Consider the following 25,940-nt stretch of genomic DNA (forward strand, 5'->3'; position numbering starts at 1 on the left):
CTCAGAAGGAGCTCCCAGGGAGAGGGACAGGCCACCAGCTTTGCTGTTTGGGCACCTTAGCCATTCCAGCCTTCAGGCTTTGGAGAGTCTGAGCCAACACAGGGCAGAAGGGATCCCCCAGTACAGCATAGCTGCTCTACTGAAACGTGGCCAGACGGCTGCTTTAAGCAGGTACCTATCCCGTTCCCTCAATGGGCAGAACCTCCCAAGTGGGGCCTCCAGCCACCCCTGCCCAAGCTGTCCATCTGACAGATGGACGTTGAATTTCCCCCTGGGATGGCACTCCCAGAGGGAGAGGTGGGCCACCATCTTTGCTGTTCAGGTGCCTTAGTCGTTCCAGCCTTTGGGCCTCATAGTATCCGAGGTGATCGGGGGCTGAAGTGGACCCCTAGCACAGCACAACTGCTCTACCAAAATGTGGCCAGACTGCTTTAAGTGGGTCCCAATCCTGTTCCTCCTCACCAGCTGGGACCTCCCAACCAGGGTCTCCAGCCACTTCCTACAGGTACCTTTGGCCCGACACCAGGTCCATACCTCCCTGGGATGAAGCTCCCAGAGGGAGGGACAGGCTGCCATCTTTGCTGTTTCTCAGCCTTCACTGGTGACACCTCCAGGTTCTGGAAAATCTGAGGTGACTAGGGACCGAAGCAGGCCCAAGCATACCACAGCAGCCCTATGGAAAAGTGGCCGGACTGTTCCATGGGTGCCTGTTCCCAGATCTCCTCACTGGACAGGTCCTCCAGGCCTGGGCCTCCAGCCACCACTGCCAGAGCTACGGAGCCAGTACCAACTCAGCAACTCCCTGAACAGAGCCTCCAGGGGCAACTGAAAGCCTCTCCCACTACCTCAGCAGTGGAACTGCCCTTGCCACCCTCAAACTAACAAAAGAGCAAAGACTCTAAGAGTATCTTATCTATACCTCCAATAAGCTACAGTCGACCCCAGGAGAGGCAGCCAGTCCATCTCCCACAGGTCCCGCACCCCTGCTCCCTCGCATGGCTCATCAGCAGACAGGGAACCCCTGGCTTGGGCACACAGCACAAACCCTCCATCTTGGGCTGACTGCACTGAGTGATTGCTGACCCAAATCTCTGAGGTGGAGCCCCCAGGAGTCAAGTAAATGACCCCTGGCCACAACCCCTGCTAAGATCTCTTCCTGTGCTGCCTCTAAGCTGGGGAAGGAACACAAACACTGAGATCACCCCAGAACTGCAGTGGGCATTCCAGGAGTGCCAAGGAGAGCCAGCACTCAAGTGGGAGAGGAACGCACAGTTTCAGAGCACTGAAAGGGAACACGGCGGAAACTGTGAGGAAACAGGGGAGTCACACAACCAAGCAAGAGTCTAGCAACTGACCAGTACACCTAAGTGCCACCTACTGGATCACACCCCAAAGCTTCAACACCAAAAATGCCTCATTAACATACCCCTCTCTGAAACCAGAGACAACAAGTAAGCTTCAAATAAAGACCCTACACAAAGCATCAGCCCAGTGAAAACATCCAGAAAAGAAGTCTGCTGACTGTACTCAATCTACATTAAAGGAACGCCCACACACAGAGATGAGAAAGAACCAGCAAGAACTCTGGTAACATTCAGATGACCAGAGTGTCATATGTCCTCCAAATGACCACACCAGTTCTCCAACAAGAGTTCTTACCCAGGCAGAACTGGCTGGAATAAAGGAAATAGAATTCAGAACATGGATAGGAACAAAGATCACTGAGATTCAGGAGGATGGTGAAACCCAATCTAAGGAAAAGAAGAATCACAAGAAAATGATACAGGAGCTGAAGGATAGAATAGTCAGCATAAAAAAGAAACTAATGGGTCTGACAGAGTCGAATAATATAAAAATTTTACGATCGGTTGCGGTAGCTCACTCCTGTAATCCCAGCACTTTGGGAGGCTGAGGCAGGTGGATTGCCTGAGGTCAGGAGCTCGAGGCCAGCCTGGTCAACATGGTGAAACCCCATCTCTACTAAAAATACAAAAATTAGCCGGGTATGGTGGCAGGCACCTGTAGTCCCAGCTACTCGGGAGGCTGAGGCAGGAGAATTGCTTGAACCCGGGAGGCAGAGGTTGCAGTGAGCCAAGATTATGCCACTGCACTCCAGCCTGGGTGACAGAGTGAGAGACTGTCTCAAAAACAAAAACAAAAAAGAATTTTACAATGCAATCACAAGTATTAACAGCAGAATAAACCTAACTGAGGAAAGAATCTCAGAACTTGAAGACTGGTTCTCTGAAATAGGTCAGGCAAAAATGAAAAAAAATTTTTAAAAAAGGAATGAATAAAACCTCTGAGAAGAATGGGATTATGTAAAGAAGCCAAATCTACAAATCACTGGCATCTCTGAAAGGGAGAAGAAGAAAGCAAACAACTTGGAAAATTCCAAGATATCATCCATGAAAACTTCCCTAACCTTGTTAGGGGGGCCAACAGTCAAATTCAGGAAATACGGGGAACTCCTGCAAGATTCTACACAAGAAGATCACCTCCAAGACAGATAATTGTCAGGTTTTCCAAGGTTGAAATGAAAGAATGTGAAAGGCAGCTAGAGAGAAAGGGCAGGTTACCTACAAAGGGATCCTCATTAGGCTAATAGTGGACCTCTCAGCTGAAACCCTATAAGCCAGAAGAGATTAGAGGCCTATTTTCAACATTATTTTTTTTAAAAAATCTTCAATGAATAATTTCATATCCTGTTAAACTAAGCTTCCTAAGTAAAGAAGAAACAAGATCCTTCTCAGATAAGCAAATGCTGAGGAACTTCATCACTAGACCTGCCTTATAAGAGATCTTGGAAGGAATAGTAAATATAGAAAGACTGCCACCAGCTAATACAAAAATCCACTTAAACACACAGACCAGTGTCACTGTAAAGCAACCACACAAACAAGCCAACATAATAACCAGCTAGTGACAGGATCAATGACAGCAGCAGCTAATGACAGGATCAATGACAGGATCAAACAGCACAATGGCAGGATCAAATCCACACATATCAATACTAACCTTGAATGTCAACAGGCTAAATGCCCCACTTAAAAGGCATGGAATGGGAGAAAATGTGTGCAAACTATGTATCCGACAAAGGTCAAATATCCAGCATCTATAAAGAACTTAAACACATTTACAAGAGAAAAATAACCCCATTAAAAATTGAGCAAAGGACATAAACAGACACTTCTCTAACGACGACATACATGTGGCCAACAAGCACATGAAAAAAAAAGATCAATATCACTGATCATTTGAGAAATATGAATCAAAACCACAAAGAGATGCCATCTCACACCAGTCAGAATGGCTATCATTAAAAAGTCAAAAAATAACAGATGCTGGCAAGGTCACAAAGGGAACCCTTATACACTGTTGGTGGGATAAATTTGTTCAACCATTGTGGAAAGCAGTATGGCAATGCCACAAAGAGCTAAAAGCAGAACTACCATTTGACCCAGCAATCCCATTACTGGGTATATACCCAGAGGAATATAAAGCATTCTACCATAAACACACATGCACATGAATGTTCACTGCAGGACTATTCACAATAGCAAAGACATGGAATCAACCTAAATGCCCGTTGATGACAGACTGGATAAAAAAAATGTGGTACATATACACTATGAAATATTATGCAGCCATAAAAAAGAATGAGATCATGTCTTGTGCATGAACATGGATGGTTCTGGAAGCTATAATCTTTAGCAAACTAATGCAGGAACAGAAAATCAAATACTGCATGTTCTCTAAGAGGAGGCTAAATGAGAAGAACTTATGAACACAAAGAAGGAAACAACAGACACTGGGGTCTCCTTGAAGGGGGAGGGTGAGAGGAGCAGAAAAGGAAACTATTGGGTATTGAGCTTAATACCTGGGTGATGTAATACTATGTACAACAAACTCCTGTGATGCATGTTTATCTGTGCGACAAACCTTCACACATACCCCCAAAACTAAAATAAAAATTAAAAAATTAAAATGGATACAGAGACACATACATAAGGACATTACTACAGTTTTCAGCAGTTTACAGCAAAACAACAAAAAAAGATGACCCATTTATAAGGGAATGGACAAATAGGTTATTCTATGTCCATAAAGTGGAACATTATACACCCTGTGAAAAATGAATTTGTTCTATACTAGGTGCTTTGAAAGGACCTCCACTAAGTATTGTTGGGTAAGAAATCAAGGTGCAAAGAAAAACACAGAATATCCCATTTTTGTCAAAAGTAACAAGGGGTAGAGTGTATACTAAGCTGGTTAGCATGCAATTTTTCTATGTTAGTTTTGTCTCCCCTGCTACACTTTACTCAATGCTTCTTGAGTCTCAAATATATCACAGATCTACTGCATTGTTCATTTAAAAAGAAAGGATGTTGTATTTCCCTTGAGCCAATGTCCCAAGTAGCTGACCGGCCACCCTCTGAAGACCCAGGGGTCCTCCTGCAGTGCAGTCCCACTGAGAAAGACCAGGCTGCCCTGGTCTTGCCCACCCCAGGTCAGTGGGGCACACAGCCAACGATTTCACTTACACGAAGATCCCAGAGATATGCTAGGAGGCAACCTGCAAGCTCATTTTCCCAACTTTATTTTCCAAATGTTTATAGAGAGCTTGATGAAATCAGATAAACCCAGGTTTGAATATGTTCTCTGAAACTGAGTTAAAAATACCACAAAGTGTTTCGTGATAATTAAGTTAAAAAGCATCTAAATAAACGATGGCGTATTTCCTACAGTAAAATCCTAACAACTAAAAGAAACTAGCTGTATGAGTTTTTTTATATGCCTGCATCAACATAGATCAATTCAAAATGAATGGGTGGAAAACATGGGTTGCAAAAGGACACACTACATGATTATAACACACACAAAACACTACATGTTGTTTATGAATGCACAGATATGTAGTAAAATTAAAAAGCTGATGGGAAGAACACACACCACCTCAACAACATAAGGGAAGGGATGGGGGCATGATGGGCAGGAAGAGGGTCTTGCCAGTGTATTTGTAAGGTTTTATTTCTTCATGAAAAGACTTTAGGACACATATGGCAAAATGTTAACATCTTAAACCAAATGGTACATTGAGTACATTACCATTTGAAATAATTTTTATATGTTTAAAATAGTTTTTGAAAACTATAAAAATCAACTATATATATTACCGTTTCAGGCCTCTTGGTTTTCTCAGAGAAACCAATTTCAGGGTTCTAGATACTGAGGGATACATGTAGAAGAAGAAACAACTGAGCCAGACACTGACCTCTTACTGTGAGTCATCTCACTGAATCCTAACAATTCTGGCTGATGGATGTCACCATGACTCACATCTTCACGTCCTTGCATCATGACATCGGTGTTGAACAACTCATGTTTTTCCCAGCCCACTAAAACCAAACACCAGGAATGGTAGACTGTTATGGATTACCCCCAAAATAACCAGAAGCCAACAAGCATTTCAATTCCAAAGACATCCAGCCTAGAATCCTACTAGAGATCAGAAAAGGCAAGCATATCTAAATTCATGTCAAATTTCAACGCAGTTCACCATGAAGTTGTATGAGGAGTAAAAAGATAACATTCCCAGAGACCCAAGAGTTTCTTATGGCTTGCTCTTTACCGATCACTGATCTAGGTATATAATGAGAGATCTCCATTAGTGAGCATGCCACCAGCCACAGGTGGCCCACTGCCACCAGAGCTGGCCACGGGCCCACTTCCAGCTGCTACTAATGATGGAGCCAAAACCCTCACTGCTAGCCATCATCCCCCTCCAGATCTGGTACAGAGCCCAGAAAAGGTGGGTGTGGTGCTTGGAAAGTTGGTTCATGTTTGTGTGTGTGTTGGGGGCAGGTAGTGATCCAAATGTAATGGCAGCATGGTCTCTCCAAGGAAGCCTTAGGTGTGAGTGACGCCTCAGTGAACACATACACGTCAGCAATGGACCAGCTGCTGCCAAGTCACACAACTATGCAACACGTTGCTCACGCAGAAATGCCAATGGTTAGTGTAGAGCCCATTGATAATGTTCCTGCATCTTCTTTACTTTCATACAAAACTCATCAAGATGCAACTCTCCACTTAGGCAAGAGTTGCTTTTGGCAAAAAGTTATTATTGCCAGATAGGACCTGGATGGTCAGGTCATGAATGAATGACCTCATCAGGTAAGAGCTAGTTACTTTTAGGATGCCAAAAAATAGTGGATGGGACCCAATTTGTTTTGCTTTGTTTCTTAGCCAACCTACAGTAATTTGACAGGTGTATTCTAATCCTTACAATATTATACCCATATACTTTCTATTTTCTCTTTGATAAAAATTCTGGTGTTTTTGTCATCATCTGCTAATATACGTGTTTTAGGATGCTAAAATATGTACATTTACAGGTCACCAGCAGAGTGCAAACATTACTATGACAATGGAGCAGAGGCCCAGGGCGGCACTGAGCCTTGGTAAGAGCCGACGGAAGTGGCAGGTCACAAGCCCAGTTGCTGAGAGGAGAACTGCAATGCAGCAACACTTATATGCCACTTAATTTGGGTCATGTACTAGTGTGGATGCTTTATTTATTCATTTAACTTTCACCACATTTAACTTCACCAACTCTATATGCTGTAAGGATTTTTATTATCTCCCTTATAAACAATCTGAGGCACAGAGAGGTTACATAACTTGCCCAAGGTCACACAGAAATAACTGGTAGAACCAGGATCAAAATGAAGATAATCTGGCTCAGGAGTCCCTTACCTAGTCCTGTAGCATACTGCCTCTTTTTTTTTTTTTTTTTTTTTTTTTTGAGACAGAGTCTTGCTCTGTCACCCAGGCTGGAGTGCAGTGGCCAGATGTCAGCTCACTGCAAGCTCCGCCTCCTGGGTTTACACCATTCTCCTGCCTCAGCCTCCCGAGTAGCTGGGACTACAGGCGCCCGCCACCTCGCCCGGCTAGTTTTTTTGTGTTTTTTAGTAGAGACGGGGTTTCACCGTGTTCGCCAGGATGGTCTCGATCTCCTGACCTCGTGATCCGCCCGTCTCGGCCTCCCAAAGTGCTGGGATTACAGGCTTGAGCCACCGCGCCCGGCCATACTGCCTCTTAAGAGTAGAGATATAAAATGTAGACCGGGGTGAAAAATCAACTATTAGTTCGTTCTCCAGATTTCCTTCTTCATTTTAAATCAGGTCTAGCTCATGAACTGGCTTGAACCCCAAGGAAATTTCTAAATGATCAAGAAAATTCGGTAAGAAAAAGTGAGACAATGCAAATCAGGTAATTGTCTGAATAAAGTATAGAGATGCTGTGTGCAAGCGGAAGAAGATAAGGCAGCTTATCCTAGCACCGAGGTCAGGGAGGCTGCTGACCTTCAGGAGCCCAGTCCATGAAAGGAAAGATGGTGTAAAAAGCCCACGGCAACCAGTCGTGGAAACCAGGAAGGCAGAGAGTTTGGCTGACGTTTACTTGCAGACACTATGGGCATAGGTAGGAAGCCAGTCCAACGCTGCATTAGGCTCAGCACGAAATCTGGGAGAACAGTTGCATCAACAGGAGGGAAAGGCTATAGAACGTGGGCAAAACAATTAGCAAGATAGCTCATAGATAAATCTGAAAAGATTGTATATACTTAGGGCAGAAAGCACACATCACAGTGGAAAACTACTCTGAATTTACTACTAATACAAGAACAAGTCTCTCTATTTGTAAATGTTATCATCCCCAAGTTCTATAATATAGCTAAAGTTGCAAGGAGTGGTAAATATATCTATGACTATAGTCCTGACTCACTTGACACTAGGACTTAACGTGCTGGATGTATAACAAGTAACACATCTATCCTAAGGTGATGAAAATTAACATTTCGAGAAATTCAAAAGCTGATCCTTTTTGCTATTTATTTAACCATGATGTTTATATCCCTATCTGTATTTATATGTTATCAGTGGAAACACTCTTGAGAACTGTTTTTATAGACTCTATTCAAGTTTTATAGGACAGATATAACACATCCACAGAAACACATTCACAAACACTACTTACATGCTACACTTTTTATACAAAAGTTTTAGAACTCTATTTTCTCCTGTCATAAGTAAGTCTCAGATCTTTCAAAAGGTACTTTTTAAGTCTGATAACCAGCATCCAAATTTAACCAACCACGTAATTTCATCACAAAGTCAGGCTTTAATTGTATTTTAACTTTTCTAAAGATTTCTAAAGATTTTGTTTTCTAAAAAACAAAAACAAAAAGGAGACCTTATGTTCAATTTTGGATGGTTCTTTTAAATAATTAGTAGGATCTTTCCATCATGACAAATATTTCTTATCTTAAAAGTTTCCCAAGTAATGAAAAAGGAAGAAGAAGAACAGTAAAACTATAAGTACCTCAAAAGGACGATTATGAGAATTTATGAATGTGTTACGTACCACAAAAGGCTTTTGTAAGAAAGTTCTTATGCAAATCTGACAAATAAAACAATTTTATGCCTCTGGTGCCATTTGTTAAGCAATGAATAGGAATATAGAACAATAAATGGTTTCATACACTGTCACCACTCAGTCCCTATGGTTACTCAGAAGATGGCATAAAACATGGCTCAAGTACATCAGAAATCATAATAAAAAGCTATCACTCACAAATTATAGGTTTGAATGTAGAAAACTATAAAGTTTATGTAAACCACTCTACAATATTAGGCCTTAGCATCCTACATTTTTTAAAAAGGATTGTAATAGTAAAAGAAATGCACCAGAAATGTGCCAAGAGGAGACTCAAAATACAAATTAGTAAAACAAAAAAAAATCAGATTATTCAGCATCCATCCTTATGATAAATAGTTGACCATATCTCAAAAGCTACAGAGAGAAGCGGTGATCATACACTGTATTGGAATGAGCAATTGTGATCAGTATCATGAAAAGTGGGAAATGATAAAGAAAAAAAGCAAATATAAATAGATTCGTTATATAAAAAGAGAACACCTTAAAGCAGAATTGTAGTTTCCCTGCTCTTCCAAACTTATGTGAAAATTTACTGAAGTCAAATTTCACTAGCAAGTGGCATCTGTGGTCTAGCCTCCGGTGGCACATGGTCCGCAATGAAGATGACTGCACACTGAAGGGGATGCTATATGAGAACAGTAGTGGCTGTAACCTCAAAGCAATTTATCATGGTTTGATCAGATATTTACAGCAACCATTAATCACAAATACATTCTAGGTCGGGTGCAGTGGCCAACCAATACCTGTAATCCCAACACTTTTGGAGGCCAAGGTGGGAGGATCACTTGAGGCCAGGAGTTAGAGACCAGCCTAGGCAACATAGAGAGACCCCATAATCACGCCACTGCACTCCAGCCTCAGTGAAAGAGCAAGACCCTGTCTCAGAAAGAAAAAAAAGGAGAAATTAAAATAACTATAAGGTACCATTTTACCTGTAAAATTAGACGAAAAACATGTAATGGTAATAATATTCAGTGTTGTTTAAGACTGTGATAAAATGGTTTGAGATTGAGGATTACACTGTATACTACACAATTCTTTAAAAAAACAATTTGGCTGTATTCAAAAATGATTATAAGATCTCCTACTTGGTGGTCTCACTTCTAGAAACACATCCAAAAAATAAATTCAGAAATCAAAAAATAAATGTAAAAGCTAAAATGTTTTTGTATTGTATGTGCTTTTATTTTTATTATGAAAAAAAGTTTCTGTCTGTGCATGGTGGCACATGCCTGTAGTCCCAGCTACTTGGGAAGCTGAAGCAGGAGGATCAGTTGAGCCTAGGAGGTCGAGGCTGCAGTGAGCCGTGATTGTACCGCTGCATCCCAGGCTGGGCTATAGAATGAGACCCTGTCTCAAAAAAAAACAAAATAAAAAATAAAAATCTCACCATGAAAAGTAGAATGAATAGTATAGCAAATCCGCTTGTATCTGTTACCCAGCTTCAATTAGCAACACAATTATGGCCAATCCTATTTTACCGAGGAGTCCATCCACCATCCCTGCCCAAACCTGGGTTATTTAATAGCTAAGTTTTGATAAGACTTTACTTTGTATGAGTGTTCTAAAACTCTTTACATATATTATTTAATCTTCACAACAACCTTATAAAGTGCTAGAACTTTCCTCTTTTACCTGTAAGGCTGGAGACACGCAGAGGTCCCATCATTTACTAGTGAGGTCATGCAATAAGCAGCAGAGTCAGGATGTGAACCCAGGGAACCCGACTCCAGTGGCATGTCCTTAACTTTCTATGTGCTATCTACTACTGCCCTATGTTTAACTACATACACACATACATAAATCACAGCATAAAATAAAAACCAGAGACACTTTAATACCATTCACAGCAATAAAAACTAATCTAAATGTCCAAGAACATGGAATTTGTTAGATACACTTTGGTACATTATTTAGATAGAAGAATATTTACTGATTAAAAGCATGGAAGATGATATACTAAGGAAAAGACATGAACTTACACATGTTATTATAATGGCGTAAAATGTACAGATGCACAGACAGAAGAACTGAAAGAATTTAGAAAAACGAAAGACAAAAATAGCATTATGGCTGATTTTTTGGTATTATTTTAAGCTGGCATAGTACTGAATAAAGGGGGAAAAAACAAAATGTAACTGAGCATTTTTATTCTTAATGGAAAAAAGATTCAGCTAAGATGAACTACTAGCCTAGACTCTTCCTTGCTGAGCTTATACATATATGATAGCAACAAGTCTGATAAAAATAAACCAAGAATAAGTCAATGTGGATGCTTCAAAGCATGAGACATTTCAATTACACTCTGGCTCAATTTATTGACCATTTTGGTATATCTGCTTGACATTTATTTCCAAGGAAAAAGTTTACTTATACCCATTCAGCACACTTGTGGGACACCTCCCCTGTGTCCTGAGGGCACAGGTGTAACCAAGATGACCAAGAGGGAAGGGCAAAGTGAGGAGCAGGGAACATTCAACACCAAACAAATACAAACCAGATGCATGGGGGAGGCAGCTGCAGAGGGAGCCTACAGGAAGACATGTTCAAAATGCATACAGTTTACATACATTCTAATCCGGGAATGAGGTGCCTTAAGTGAGGTCTCAGGATAAAGAGGCAAGTCTGGCAGAGCCTGCAGGCAAGGAATACATCATCTCATGAAGACATTTCAATATACTTAAATTGTCTTATGTTTTTATCCCCAAACATTCCTTATCCTTTAAAAGTAAGTAATGTAAGTGCAAACTGCCCAAAAGTTGCTTTCCTCTACTTTGCTAATAAGTTCTTCTAGGGCAAAAATCAGTTCAAACAGCAAAAACAACAAAAGCCAAAACTCCCTAGGGTAGTAATCGGGAAACACTGCTTCCTCTCCTGGCTCTACCATGGATATTCCTCATCAGGAAAACTGGGGGATAAATAAGGATACCTGTCCTGCCCTCCCTCTCAGATTTACTGCAAAGAAAAAATAATGTGACAAAATATTGAAGTGATTTGAAATGTATAAAGGACTTCACAGACATAAGGTAGTGGTAATGCCTTTGAAAGTCACGATGCTCACACCTATTTCACACTTCTAACCACATGGAAACCCTGCTTGGAGTTCTATACAGGTAACAGGTAGTAGGCAAAGAAGGAAACGTACTTCCTAGATATTTCTTTTACTTAATTACAACAACTTCAATTTACTGCAAGCTTGCTCTAAGCAAAATATCATACAGGACACTTGATCAACAATGGATTCAACTTCACGATGATGGGGTGTTCTCAATTTACAGATAAGGACAGAGAGGAGGAGACCAAAGCTCAAAGAGGTACAGTAGCTTGGTTCAAAGCTACAGAATTGGTAAGTGGAAAGCAAGGATTTCAACCCAGATCTCTAACTCCAAAATCTGTGCTCTTTCCCCTACAGGCTGTGCCTGGTATGGAGCTCCTGAGATTTTCTATGGAAATGCACAATGAGTCTGTAAAATGACAAAGTCTTTTACAATCAGATAAGAAAAGCCAAATTGCTATATATATTCTTTAGACACAGTATGTCACTGAAGTCTAAAATATATTCATAGTGATAAATGGTAGGATACTTTAACAATAGCAAAGCATTCAAATGCGTACGATCAGCTTATATTCACTCTTAAGAAAAACGTACTAACGAAGGATATGACTAAGCAATTCAGGAGAAGAGGAGTGCCAGTGAAACCTACTCAACCTCACTGATAAACAAAACGATGCAATTACAATGACATTTTGCATTCATCAAATTTGTTTATTTATTTATTTTTTTTTTGAGACAGAGTTTCGCTCTTTGTTGCCCAGGCTGGAGTGCAATGGCACAATCTTGGCTCACCACAACTTCTGCCTCCCGGGTTCAAGCAATTCTCCTGCCTCAGCCTCCTGAGTAGCTGGGATTACAGGCATGCACCACCACACCCAGCTAATTTTGAATTTTTAATAGAGATGGGGTTTCTGCATGTTGGTCAAGGCTGGTCTCGAACTCCGACCACAGGTGATCTGCCTGCCTCGGCCTCTCAAAATGCTGGTCATCAAGTTTATTAAATCTAAAATCTGCCAGTAGCAGTGAAGAGGAAGAGTGGAACACTCTCAAACTGCCAGTAGAGTATAAATTGGCTAAGTTCAGGTCGTGCATTCGCTATCATCCAGCAATTCCACTCCTAGGTATGGTTCCTTACATGTGTAAGAATGTTCATGGCAACTTTACGTTTAAGAGAAATGGAAAACTACTGTAATGGCCAGCATGAAAAGATTGGGCAAATTATGAATAATCAAACATTAGCATACTACATAGCAGTTAAGACTAAAGTTAAAATGAATTGGGGCTAAATATACCCACGTGAATAAATCGAGGGGAAGGTTGAATCACAAAAGAAAGCTGTAAAACTTTATGTAGAGAATGATACAATATAGGTCAGGTGCAGTGGTTCATGCCGTGATTCCAGCACTTTGGAAGGCCTAGACAGATAGATCACTTGAGGTCAGGAGTTTGAGACCAGCCTGGTCAACATACTGAAACCCCATCTGCACTAAAAATACAAAAATTAGGTAGGCCATGGTGGCTCACACCTGTGGTCTGAGCTACTTAGGAGGCTGAGGCAGGAGAATCACTTGAGCCCAGGAGGTGGAGGTTGCAGTGAGCAGAGATTGCACCACTGAACTCCAGCCTGGGTGACAGAGCAAGACTCCATCTCAAAAAAAAAAAAAAAAAAAAGAGAATGATACAATCTACATAATATTTGATCAAAACTATATCACGAACAGAGGAAGATAAACATAGGATGAAAGAAAAATAATTTTGTCAGCAATATTTTGTTTCTTAAGCTAGGTGGTGGCATGTATTGTTTTACATATTTTATGTCTGAATTATTTAATAAAAGAACAAAGTACTGCATACATGGATATTTCTATCCTTATTTTTGTCTTACCCTTCTCTCCCAACTAAATAGGTATCCAAGTAAGCTACACTGCAAAATTATCTTAAAATGTTATATAAAGGTGGTTCAGCTTCAAATTCAGGAATCCTGAGACCTATGCATCTTTAATATTTTCTATATTCCAATATAGTTTCAATGCAACTATAGTTGCCCCTCGGGATTGGTTCCAGGACCCCCAAGGACACTAAAATTCAAGGATGCTCAGGTTCCTTATATAAAATGACACAGTATTTGCATATAACCTACATGCATCTTCCCATATACCTTATATCATCTCTAGATTACTTTTATAATACACAATACAATGTAAATGCTACATAAGTAGTTGAAGTAGTTGTTATACTGTATTTTTATTTGTGTTTTCTTTGTTGTTGTATTGTTATTTTTGAGGGTTTTTTCCCGCAAATATTTTTAACCCTTGGTTAAATGTGTAGAGCAGACCCACAGATACAGAGGCCGATTGCAGAGACGAAGCTCTTGGAGGAGAGTGAGCTAAGGTTCATTCACTCTCTACCCTAGTGCTATCAATAATTATTTGATCTGAGCTGATCTGGTATTATTCAAATATCCATAAGATTCTGTTTTATCCTTCCTTAAAATATGTTGCAATTAATTTAACCATGACAGATAAGCAGTGACTTAACACATAATATGTAGCACATTTTATTCTATGGCCTTTGGTGCTTACCCACATTTACACTGCCTATTATTTACCAGTAGGTGTAAAAATTAGATAGCAACTAACTTCAAATATGCAAACAGGTTTCCAATATTTCTGTCTTGTGAGTTCCCATCATTACATGAACCCATCTCCTAGTTCACGTGTGTCACCCATAGGATGTGACGCTGTCTTTCAACTCAGGTTTGTCAGGCTGCTGTCTGAGTCTGATAAAAGTTCTCAACCCAGCTAGTTACAGAAATTAATTATATTCTCATAAGCCTCTCTTATTCACACAACTAAAATGGAATGACACATACTGACACAAAAATCTTTTAAACCCTGTTTTTTTTTAGCACATAATGTGGTATTAAAGGGTAAATATGACTATATCAGGGATCATTCCCAAATTGCCCTCTACTGCTGTTTTCCTTCTCCATCCCCCGGCCTGCCAGTATCCTTTTTTATTCATTCTCTGTTCCTTTGCTCACAATAATTTTTTGAATGTTACTATGTGGCAGACCTATTAGGAACAGGGAGCACAAGACACTTTCTGCCCTGAGTCTGCAGTCTTGCAGGAGAAACAGACATTAAACAAAGACACTACCTGCCTCCCTAAAAAAAGTTATAATTGTGATGATTGCTCTAAAGAAAATAACTGAGATGCTGAAGGACATCCGAGCTCATATCTCAAGGAAGCAGCCCAGAGAGGACAATGAAGAACATAATAGCAAGAAAAAGGATTCTTTCTTCCACGTAAGTCACCAGTGACATGCTCTGCAAACTTGCCCCATGCAAATCCAAACCTGAAAATGAATCCAATCATCTTAATATAGTAGTCCAACTAATATTAAGCCCTCTGGAGAAAAATCTAATCCTCATGACCAACATACCTGATAGATAAGCTAGACAACCCCTTAAGGGTTGTGATTTTTAAGGAAAATGTAATTTTCTGTTTATACATCAATTCATAATATCTGCCACATATTGTTGCTCTTCAAAATGGGGTTTCTTTATAATCTACAACTGCATTAGCCTATTCTCATGCTGCTATAAGGATAAACCCAAGACTGGGTAATTTATAAAGGAAAGAGGTTTAATTGACTCACAGTTCCACATGGCTGGGGAGGCCTCAGGAAACTTACAATCATGGCAGAGGGGAAGCAAACAAGTCCTTCCTCACAAGGCAGCAGGAAGGAGAAGTGCCGAGTGAAGTGGGGAAAAGCCCCTTATAAAACCATCAGATCACATGAGAACTCACTCACTATCACAAGAACAGCATGGGAGAACTGTCCCCACAATTCAATTACCTCCTACTGGGTCCTTCCCATGACACATGGGGATTATGGGATTACAATTCAAGATGAGATTTGGGTGGGGACACAGAGCCAAACCATATCAACTACCATGTCCCTGTTTCTCTAACAGCTTTCTACAATGGTTTACAATAAAAATAATAAATAGAAGGGTTGGATGAACTTACCTTACAAAGACAAATTTTGTGCTCTAAATCTTCCCAAACATACTCATTCTAAATAGGCTACCAGGGTATACACAGAAACATAAATTGTATTTTTGCAGCCAGTATGAAAATAACCAGGATCATAAATCAGATATTAATTATAAATAATGGTCATTCTTCTTTGCATTTATCAGAATAACATCCTACATAACAAATCCCCTGTTTCTACTACGGGACTGTTTCCACATTCATCTGTTTCTTGGCTCCAAGCATGTCTTAATGGCCAAGATTCATGTACAGACCCTTACTGCAAACAGTAACTAAACCTATTCTGCAAATAAAATGCAAAGGCAGCTACTATATCATAGTTGTCCTTCCAAAAATTCTCCTCCTATAGAAAAAAAAGTTTGAAAATAAATTTACTTCCTTTTCTTTGTGCTAGCTACAAAGGTACACTTTTAATATCAGCTTGAATACAAATAAATCTCTTTAATCTTCCGAGCAGGTATTGCTTTGCTCTTCTTCCCTTTCTAACCTCCTTCCTCAAAGCTCCCACTTTCTTCACACTTAACACCCCCTTCAACTCTTTCATTAATTTCCTAAAACTGTTTAGGGGACTTGCACTTGAAATTATCTTTAAACTACCAACTTTTGTTCTGCTTCACCCTGTCTTACTACAGTATGTAAATATGTATCCCTCTCAAAATTCAAATTACAAAATAACCCTACAAATAAAAACTGGCACGTGTGAGGAGGCGTAACCTTGACGAACAAGGAATGTAAAAAATGTCATGCAGTCAGATGGGTTCAAGAATGCACACTCTGTTGTCTCAAAACAGAAGCCTAAATATATATTCAGATATTGGCCTTTTTTTTTTTGTTTGAGACACATTTCACTTTGTTGCCCAGATTGGAGTGCAGCGGCATGATCTCGGCTCACTGCAACCTCCACCTCCCAGGTTCAAGCAATTCTCATGCCTCCGCCTCCAGAATAGCTGGGATTACAGGCACGCACCACCACGCCCAGCTAATTTTTGTATTTCTAGTAGAGATGGGGTTTCACCATGTTGGCCAGGCTGGTCTCGAACTCTTGACCTCAAGTGATCCACCTGCCTCGGCCTCCCCAAAGTGCTGAGATTACAGGCATGAGCCACTGCACCCAGCCTGGAAACTTCTAAAAATATATACTTTAAAAAAAAAAAAAATAGGCCAGGTGCAGTGGCTCACGCCTATAAATCCCAGCACTTTGGGAGGCCAAGGCAGGTGGATCACAAGGTCAAGAGTTCAAGACTAGCCTGGCCAAGATGGTGAAACTCCATCTCTACTAAAAAAAAAAAAAAAAAAAAAAATAGCCAGGTATGGTGGCGGGCACCTGTAATCCCAGCTACTAGAGAGGTTGAAGCAGAGAAACGCTTGAACCCGGGAGGCAGAGGTTGCAGTGAGCCGAGATCGCGCCACTGCACTCCAGCCTAGGTGACAGAGCGAGACTCAGTCTCAAAAATATCTATATCTATATCTATATCTATATATAGATATAGATATAGATATAGATATATATAGATATATATATATATATATGACCTCTCTGGTCCCTCTCACCCAGAGAGGACCACCAGCGAAAATTCTTTCAAAGATTTATTTAGCATGGATACATAAAATTTTACAAAAAGCCATCATATTCAAGGTGCTGTTCTGCAGTGTGTGTGTGTGTGTGTGTGTGTGTGTGTGTGAGACAAGGTACTTTGCAGTGTGTGTGTGTGTGTGTGACACAGCAAGACTCTGTCTCCCAGACTGAAGTACAGTGACACAATCATGGCTTATGGTTCACTGCAACCTACGCCTCCCAGATTCAAGTAATTCTCATGCCTCAGCCTCCAGAGTAGCTGCGATTACAGCACATGGCACTGGGTTAATTTTTGTATTTTTAGTAGAAACAGGGTTTCACCATGTTGGCCAGGCTGGTCTCAAACTCCTGATCTCAAGAGATCTGTTCCGCCCACCTTGGCCTCCCAGAGTGCTGGGATTACAGACACAAGCCACTGAATCCAGCCCAAGCTTGCCTTTTTAAATTAACAAGTTACTAGTAGATATTTTTGCATGTTAGTACATGGGATTTTAACTCAATTTTTAAAAACAAGGGTACTCTCTGTATAAAATAATTTTTACAGACAACACTTCAATAAAAACTGTGCACTTAACTTTACATAGTGATGAAAATATTTTTAGATATGTTATGGCAAATTCCTAGAAGGAGAATTGAGTTTTTGGATGTGTATAGGTTTCATTTTGATGCATATTGCCAAAATGCCCTTTAAAAGGAGCGTATGTCAATGTACCAACTGCATGTAATTTCAAGCGGAAGTCCCCTGAAGATTATCCACCTCCTGCTACCAGATATAAGGTCTAAAGACACATTAACACATGTATACAAGAAGACCTAGCCAAGAATGATCACGGTAGCATCAGTACTGTAGTGACAAAAAATTGGAACTAACCTTTTCAGCAGAAGAGTCGATAAATAAATTGAGGTATGTTTACATCACAAGATACTATCCATTTTCTTATCATCTGTTAGATAAGTTATAGTATCTGTTATTTAGAGTCTACCTGGAATCACTCTGCTTTACTTCAGCTCATATTCAGTATGTTAGCTTATAAAATATGTAAAATAATCCATTGTTTATAAATATATACACATGTAGGATAAGTATAAAAACAAATGTATTCATTCAGCAAATATTTACTGAGAGCAAAATACATAGAATGTTAGAAAAAATGTTTACAATCATGGGTAAGATAAAGATATCTTATATAGGACACAGAAAACATTAACTACAAAAGAAAATAATTTCATAAATTGAGTTTCAATACATTAAAAACCTCTACTCTCTGAAAATCACCATTAAGAAAATTAAAAGGCAATTCACAGAGCAGGAAAAAAACATTGATGATACGTAAGTCTAACAAAAGGCTTACATCCAGAATATATTAAAAATGCTTACAACTAATAAGAAGATATACAACCCAATTTTTTTTTTTTTTGGTGGGGGATGGAGTTTCACTCTTGTTGCCCAGGCTGGAGCGCAATGGCACGATCTTGGCTCACCGCAACCTCCGCCTCCCAGGTTCAAGCAATTCTCCTGCCTCAGCCTCCCGAGTAGCTAGAATTACAGGCATGTGCCACCACGCCCAGCTAATTTTGTATTTTTAGTAGAGACGAGATTTCTCCATGTTGGTCAAGCTAGTCTCGAACTCCTGACCTCAGGTGATCCGCCCACTTAGGCCTCCCAAAGTGCTGGGATTATAGGCCTGAGCCACCATGCCTGGCCACGACCCAATTTTTAAATGAGTAGAAAATTTGAAATCATCTTTTACAAAAAACTGACAAATGGCCAATAAGGATACAGTAAGACGACTAGTCATTGTGGAAATGCTAGTAAAAATGACAATGAAATGCTGAGAAGGCCTAAAATGTAAAAAGACTGAAAATACCAAATGTTGGTGAAGATGTGGAACAACTGGAACTCTCACACACTGTGGGGTGGAAACCTGGAATTGTATAACCATTTTAGACAGTTGGCAGTTTCTAACAAAGTTAAATACAGACCTGCCCAATGAACCAGCAATTCCATTCCTAGGTATTTACTCAAAATGAATGAGGCATGTCCACACAAAGGCTTGTACATGAATGTTCAGAGTAGCTTTAATCATAATCGCCAAAACCTAAAAACATGCCAAATGCCAATCAGCAGATAAATGGATAGTGTTCTACCCACACAATGAAATACTAACCTGCAATAAAAATGAACTATTGGTACATGCAATAGCGTAGATAAATCTCAACAAGAAATTATGGAAAGCAAGTGAAAGATTCTGAGCCAAGGAGCGACATGATCAGATTTAGGTTTTAACAGGATCCCTCTGGTTACCATATTGAAAACAGACCAAAGTGAGGTGAAGGCAGGAGCGGGAAATCAGACAGGAGGCAACTCAGTAATCCAGGTGCAAATATGATGAAGGAAGGACCAGGCAGGTAGCATGACAGGTCATGAAAAGTGATCAGATTCAGTCATCAAAAACTATCAGACTCTGAAGGACTCTCCACTCTATAACAATTAGACTTGGGCTGGGACACATCCTTTGAAGCATTTCTCATAAAATGTAGAAGAACCATCCAGGGACATCCCCACCCTTTCGCCCTACACCCTCTCGCCACCAAATTAAAAATTTAAAATATGAGTAGACCTCAGATCAGTCAGAAACCAGAAAGAACAAACCAGTGTCTCCATGTTCCAAAGCCATTGCAACAGCACCCAGAAGACAGGAGCCAAGGAATCTAGAGAGGGAGAGGACTCAGACCAGAGAAGCAGGCAGTGAGAGCAGTGGAGAAGCGGAGCTGGCCTGATCTGCACATAGATGGAGGAGTAAGATTACCATGAGGCCAGGTTAATATAGCAGCCATGATGTGGGGATACTGAACTTGGAAAGCAGCAAGAAATAGAAGCTGAACCTGAGACTCCTGCTCTGAACAAAAGTCTCCAGTGGATCCAATATGATCATGGTTTGGATAAGCCTCTTGACTACCGCCAGAGGCAGATGCAAATGCTCTCTAAAGGAAGGACTCACCAAGTTAGCTACCCAGTTTAAGATCAAAGATTAAACACAAGGGGAGGCAAGCAAGCTGCAGTCAGAGATATACACCCTCCAAGAACCAAAGAGGCTGGAGTGTCAGATTCAGAATATCCAAGAGCTATGTACAAAACTTTAAAGAAACAGAAGATTCTATTACAAATTGAGTATTAAAGAGCTAGGAATTAGCAGAAATAGTTGAGGAAAAAGGCAAATGGAAATTCCTAAAATAAAAAATTGTTGAAATAAAGTAGGTAGGTCAAATGCAAATAAGGCAAAGATAAAAAGATAATTACATATCTGAAGAATTGACTCAATTTACCCAAAATAAAACGAAGATGGAAAACACAAATAGAGGTTAAAAAAACAAAATGAGAAGATCATGCATATATTTAATCAGAGAGCCAGAAAGGAGTAATAAAAGGAACAGAAGAGAGGAAATATTTAAAGGAAAGTGTGTCATAACTAATTAAAGATATGAATTCAAAATTCCAGGATCCCAATTAAGATAAAAAGAAAAACATGCCTAGACACATAAATATGAAACAGCAGAACATCAAAGGCAATAATATGATCCCAAAAACTAGAGAGCACACACACATCATCTACAAAAAAACGTCAGAATGACAGAATTCTCAAAGATGACAATGCAGACTAGACAGTAATACAGTAAGATCTGCAGACAGAAGAGAAAAGGAGCTGTTCAGAGAACTATATGCTCAGCCAAAATTCCCTTCGGGAACAAGAATGAAATAAATGCATTTACCAATTTTAAAATGAAGGCATTCTGCAAGTATTTGCAAAACATACCTGATAAAAGACTAGTATCCAAAATATACAAAGAATTCTTAAAACCCAACAAGAAAAAAAGCCCCATTAAGAAATTAAGATCTGAATAAAAACTTTACCAAAGATGTACCAATGGCAAATAAGCATACTAAAAGATTCTCATCATCAAATGTCATTAGGGAATTGCAAATTAAAACATGATGCCAGTATACACACATTAGAATGGCTATAATTCAAAAGCCTAATGATACCAAAGTCCAGCAAAGATGCAGAGCAACAGGAACTCTCATTCATTGCTGTTGGGACTGCTAAATGGTACAGCCACTTCAGAAGTTTCTTACCAAGTTAAACACAGTCTTATCATGGGATTCGGCAATCATGCACCGAGGTAACTGCCCAGTTTATTTTAAAACTTGTACATGAATGTTTACAACACCTTTATTTATAAGGCCAAACACTAGAAGCAACAGGTCCTTCGATAAGGGAATGGACAAACTGGTATTTTTACAATGGAATATTTGTTATTCAGTGATAGAAAGTGAGCTATCAAGCCATGAAAAGTCGTGGAGGAAACTTAAATATATATTTCTAAGCGAAAGAAGCTAGTCTGTAAAGGTACATCTGTACTATCCCAACTATATACCACTCTGGAATAGGTAAAACTATGGAAACAGTAAAAAGAACAGTGGTTATCAGGAACTTAAGAAGAGGGAAGAAGGGTTGAATAGGTGACAGATAGAGGATTTTATTCAGGGAGTAAAACTTTTTTTTTTTTTTTTTTTTTTGAGACAGAGCCTTGCTCTGTCACCGGGCTAGAGTGCAGTGACACGATCTCAGCTCACTGCAACCTCTGCCTCCAGGGTTCAAGTGATTCTCCTGCCTCAGCCTCCCGAGCAGCTGGGATTACAGGTGCCCACCACCATGCCCGGCTAATTTTTTTATTTTTAGTAGAGTCAGGATTTCACCATCTTGGCCAGGCTGGTCTCAAACTCCTGACCTCATGCTCCACCTGCCTCAGCCTCCCAAAGTGCTGGGATTACAGGCGTGAGCCACTGTGCCTGGCCACTATTCTTGATGGTACTAGAATGGTGGCTATATGACACTGCATTTGTGAAAGTCTGTAGAACTTCCCAGTACAAATAATGAAGTTTAGTGTTGCAAAGTTTAAAGAAGCATTTAGGAAGCTGGGGAATCCCAAGTTAGAATGCAGACTATGACAACATGTTGATGATACAAGAAATATCAAGATATAGATGGCTAACAAAATTGTATATAATTTAGCTGTGTTACGAATGGATGAAACAACTTTACTGAAGGAGTAAGGGGAAAGGGTTTTGCCCTAAATAACTCTGGCAATGAGTGCAGTTTCTGAGACTAAAAGCAAAGGAAACTGGACATAAGCACTGTACTCTAGTTGATAACACATTTCCCACAGAGATACAGCTTAACAATTCTGAAATTGCTGTGCATGTATATGGGAAATGAACAACTAGGTAAATTAATGGCAGATGATGAAAGCTAGATTTCTGTTGGAGTAGGAGTTAACATATAAGCAAGGGAAGGAGGCTAGAATGATCCATGTGGTAATGAATTACAGTTGGAGATATCAGTTGGACTCACTTTTAGTTTAACTCACATAAATATTTGCAGGTATATTTGTACAAACAGGTAAGTAGACACTGATACATTTCTCAGAACTCCTTTGAGAAATAGGTGATTCAAGACTGAGGGCAGGAAATTATACAAAATGAGTCTAGAGTATCTTATTGTGCCAAAATGTAAGTTCATTTTTTTGTTTTTGTTTTAAAAAAGCCCATCCCACTATAGAAAAGGGATGCCAACAGGACACAGGAGAAACAAGAAACTGAAAAAACTTCCAATGACCAAAACTGAAACATTTGAATAATAAATTAAACAGCACTGGATTATAACTGAAAGTATAAAAATATTCCTCAGTCCATACTGATATAAATGAGTGAATAAACAAACACAGGAGGAGAGACAAAACTCCTATGCAAATAACTCATTAGATAATCTCCCCTCAAGGAGCTGCAGCATAACTCCTCAATCCTGAAGTGTGGTTGCATATAGAGACTTCCAAAAAGTACATGGAAAGGAAGGGGGAAAGCGTCACTTTGCAATGGAGAAACCTGACGAACACTACCTCAGCCAGATGATTAAACAATCAACAGTACGGTTGGGCGCCGTGGTTCATGCCTGTAATCCCAGCACTTTGGGAGGCCAAGGTGGTTGGATCACAAGGTCAGGAGTTAAAGACCAGCCTGGCCAATATGGTGAAACCCCATCTCTACTAAAAATACAAAAATCAGCCAGGCATGGTCACAGGCACCTGTAGTCCCAGCTACCTGGGAGGCTGAGGCAGGAGAATTGTTTGAACCTGGGAGGTGGAAGTTGCAGTGAGCTGAGATTGTGCCACTGCATTCCAGCTTAGGTGACAGAGACTCCATCTCTAAATAAATAAATAAATAAATAAATAAATAAATAAATAATCAACAGCAGTTAAGTCACGTGGATAGTATATATTCTTAATTTGAGGTAACGAAAATCACATTTTTACCTCTGTGATTTTCCTCCCAAAAAAAATCTATAAAATCCATCTATGAGGAAAAAAAAAAAAAAAAAAAAAAAAAAAAACAGAAAAATTCCAATTGAGAGACATTTGCAAAATACCTGAGCAGTACTTCTCAAAATTGTAAAGGTTATCAAAAACAAGAAGAGTCTGAGAAACTGACAGCCAAGTGGAACTTCAGGAGAAATGACAACTAAATATAATGTGGTATTCTGGATGGGATAAAAGAGGAAAGAGACATTGGGTAAAAACTAAGGAAATCTGAATAAAGTATGGACTTTGGTCAATAATAATGTATCAGCCTGGCATGGTGGCTCACACACCTGTAATCCCAGCACTTTGGGAGACCGAGGTGGGTGGATCATCTGAGGGAGTCAGGAGTTCGAGACCAGCCTGTCCAACATGGTGAAACCTCATCTCCACTAAAAATACAAAAATTAGTCAGGCGTGGTGGTGGGCACCTGTAATCCCAGCTACTCAGGAGGCTGAGACAGGAGAATCGCCTGAACCCAGGAGACGGAGGTTGCAGTGAGCAGAGATCACGCCACTGCACTCCAGCCTGGGTGACAGAGCGGGACTCCATCTCAAAATAATAATAATAATAATAATAATGTATCAACATTGGTTCATCATTTGTAACAAATGTACCATATTCATATAAAATGTTAATAATAGGGGTAAATGAGTGCAGGTTATGTGAGAACTCTAAGAAATAGATTTGTATTTTATAAATCCAAAATTATAAAACTAAACTTTTTTTAAAAAATCACCAATATGCAAGGAAACAAAATATGACCAACAGGAAGAAAAAAATCAAGAGAAACTCAAATGACATCTGTGATAGAATTAGTAAACAAATGTTATCCTGTAAGTATTCTGTCTTCAAGAAGATAAAAACATGAGCATAAGAAAATATTTTTAAAATACTTAGAACTGTTAGAAATAAAAAATACAATACAAAATTGAAAAATAGAATTAACAGGTTATACTTGGCAGAAAACTGTATCAATAAATGAAAAGAAATAGCTATTTTAAAAATTGACAAAACAAAGGAGACAGAAAAAATGATTGAGAATAAATTAAGAGCACCAGTGACCTAAAGGACAGTATCAAGCAGTCCAACACATGCGTAATTGTAATCCAAGGGAGAGAAGAGAAACAAGAAACAAAATGATTTGAAATAATGGTCAATTTCCTAAATTTGATGAAAAGCATAAACCCACAAATCCAAGAACCTCAACAACCCCAAGCAGAATAAACGTAAGAAAACTACGCCAAGCAGCATTCTAATCTAATTGCTAAGGTTCAGTGGAAAATCGTAGAAGCAGCCATGGTGGGTGCAAGGGGATCTACAGAAAAACAAAGACAGCAGACCTCTCTTCAGAAGCACGTAAGCTAATAGCAGAGTAGATATGCCTTTAAAGTATTCAGATTGTTTTTTGCTGTTGAGATGTGTGAGCTCTGTGTATATTCTGGATATTAATCCCATCAGATGAATAGCTTGCAAATGTATTCTTCCATTCTGTAGGTTGCCTTTTCACTCCGTTGTTTCCTTTGCTGTGCAGAAGCTTCTTCATTTGATGTAATCTCATTTGTTTATTTTTGCTTTTGTTGCCTGTGCTTTAAGAGACAAGCTTTTGCTCTGTCACCCAGGCTAGAGTGCAGTAGTTTGACAGTAGCTCACTGCAGCCTTGGATTGCTGGATTCAAGTTAACCACCTGCCTGAGCTTCCTGAGTAGCTAGGACTACAGGTACATACATCACATCTGTCTAACTTTTAATTTTTTGAAGAGACAGGGTCTCACTATGTTGCCAAGGCTGGTCTTAAACTCCTGGGCTCAAGTGATTTGTTGACTGCTTTTGAGGTCTTATTCATAAAATATTTTCCCAGACCAATGTCCCGAAGGGTTTCCCCTATGTTTTCTTGTAGTAGTTTTATGGTTTCAGATCTTACATTTAGGTCTTTGATCCATTTTATTTTCATATAGGGTGAGAGGTGAGGGTCTATTTTCACTCTTCTGCATATGGATATCTAGTTTTCCCAGCATCGTTTATTGAAGAGATTATCCTTTCCCCAATGAGTATTCTTGTTGCCTTTGTCAAAAATTAGTTGGTAGCCAGGCGTGGTGGTTCATGCCTATAATCCCAGCACTTTGGGAGGCTAAGGCAGGAGAACCATTTGAGTCCAGGGGTTTCAAGACTAGCCTATGCAATACAGTGAGACTCTGTCTCCACAGAAAATTTTTAAAAGTTAGCTGGGTACAGTTGCACATACCTGTAGTCCCTGCTACTCAGGAGGCTGAAGTAGGATGATTTCTTAAGCCCAGGAGGTCAAGGCTACAGTAAGCTATGATCATGACA

The 25,940-nt window shown here is 39.7% G+C and overlaps 1 protein-coding gene across 4 annotated transcripts in view; it reads right to left on the reverse strand.

Annotated features, from left to right (window-relative positions):
* Window positions 1-25,940, reverse strand: part of FANK1 (fibronectin type III and ankyrin repeat domains 1) — a 119,861-nt gene that overhangs the window by 31,841 nt on the left and 62,080 nt on the right. The gene's annotated exons all lie outside the window — the stretch shown is intronic.

The sequence above is a fragment of the Papio anubis genome, chromosome 11, assembly GCF_008728515.1.
Source record: "Papio anubis isolate 15944 chromosome 11, Panubis1.0, whole genome shotgun sequence".
NCBI classification, from domain to species: Eukaryota; Metazoa; Chordata; class Mammalia; order Primates; family Cercopithecidae; genus Papio; species Papio anubis.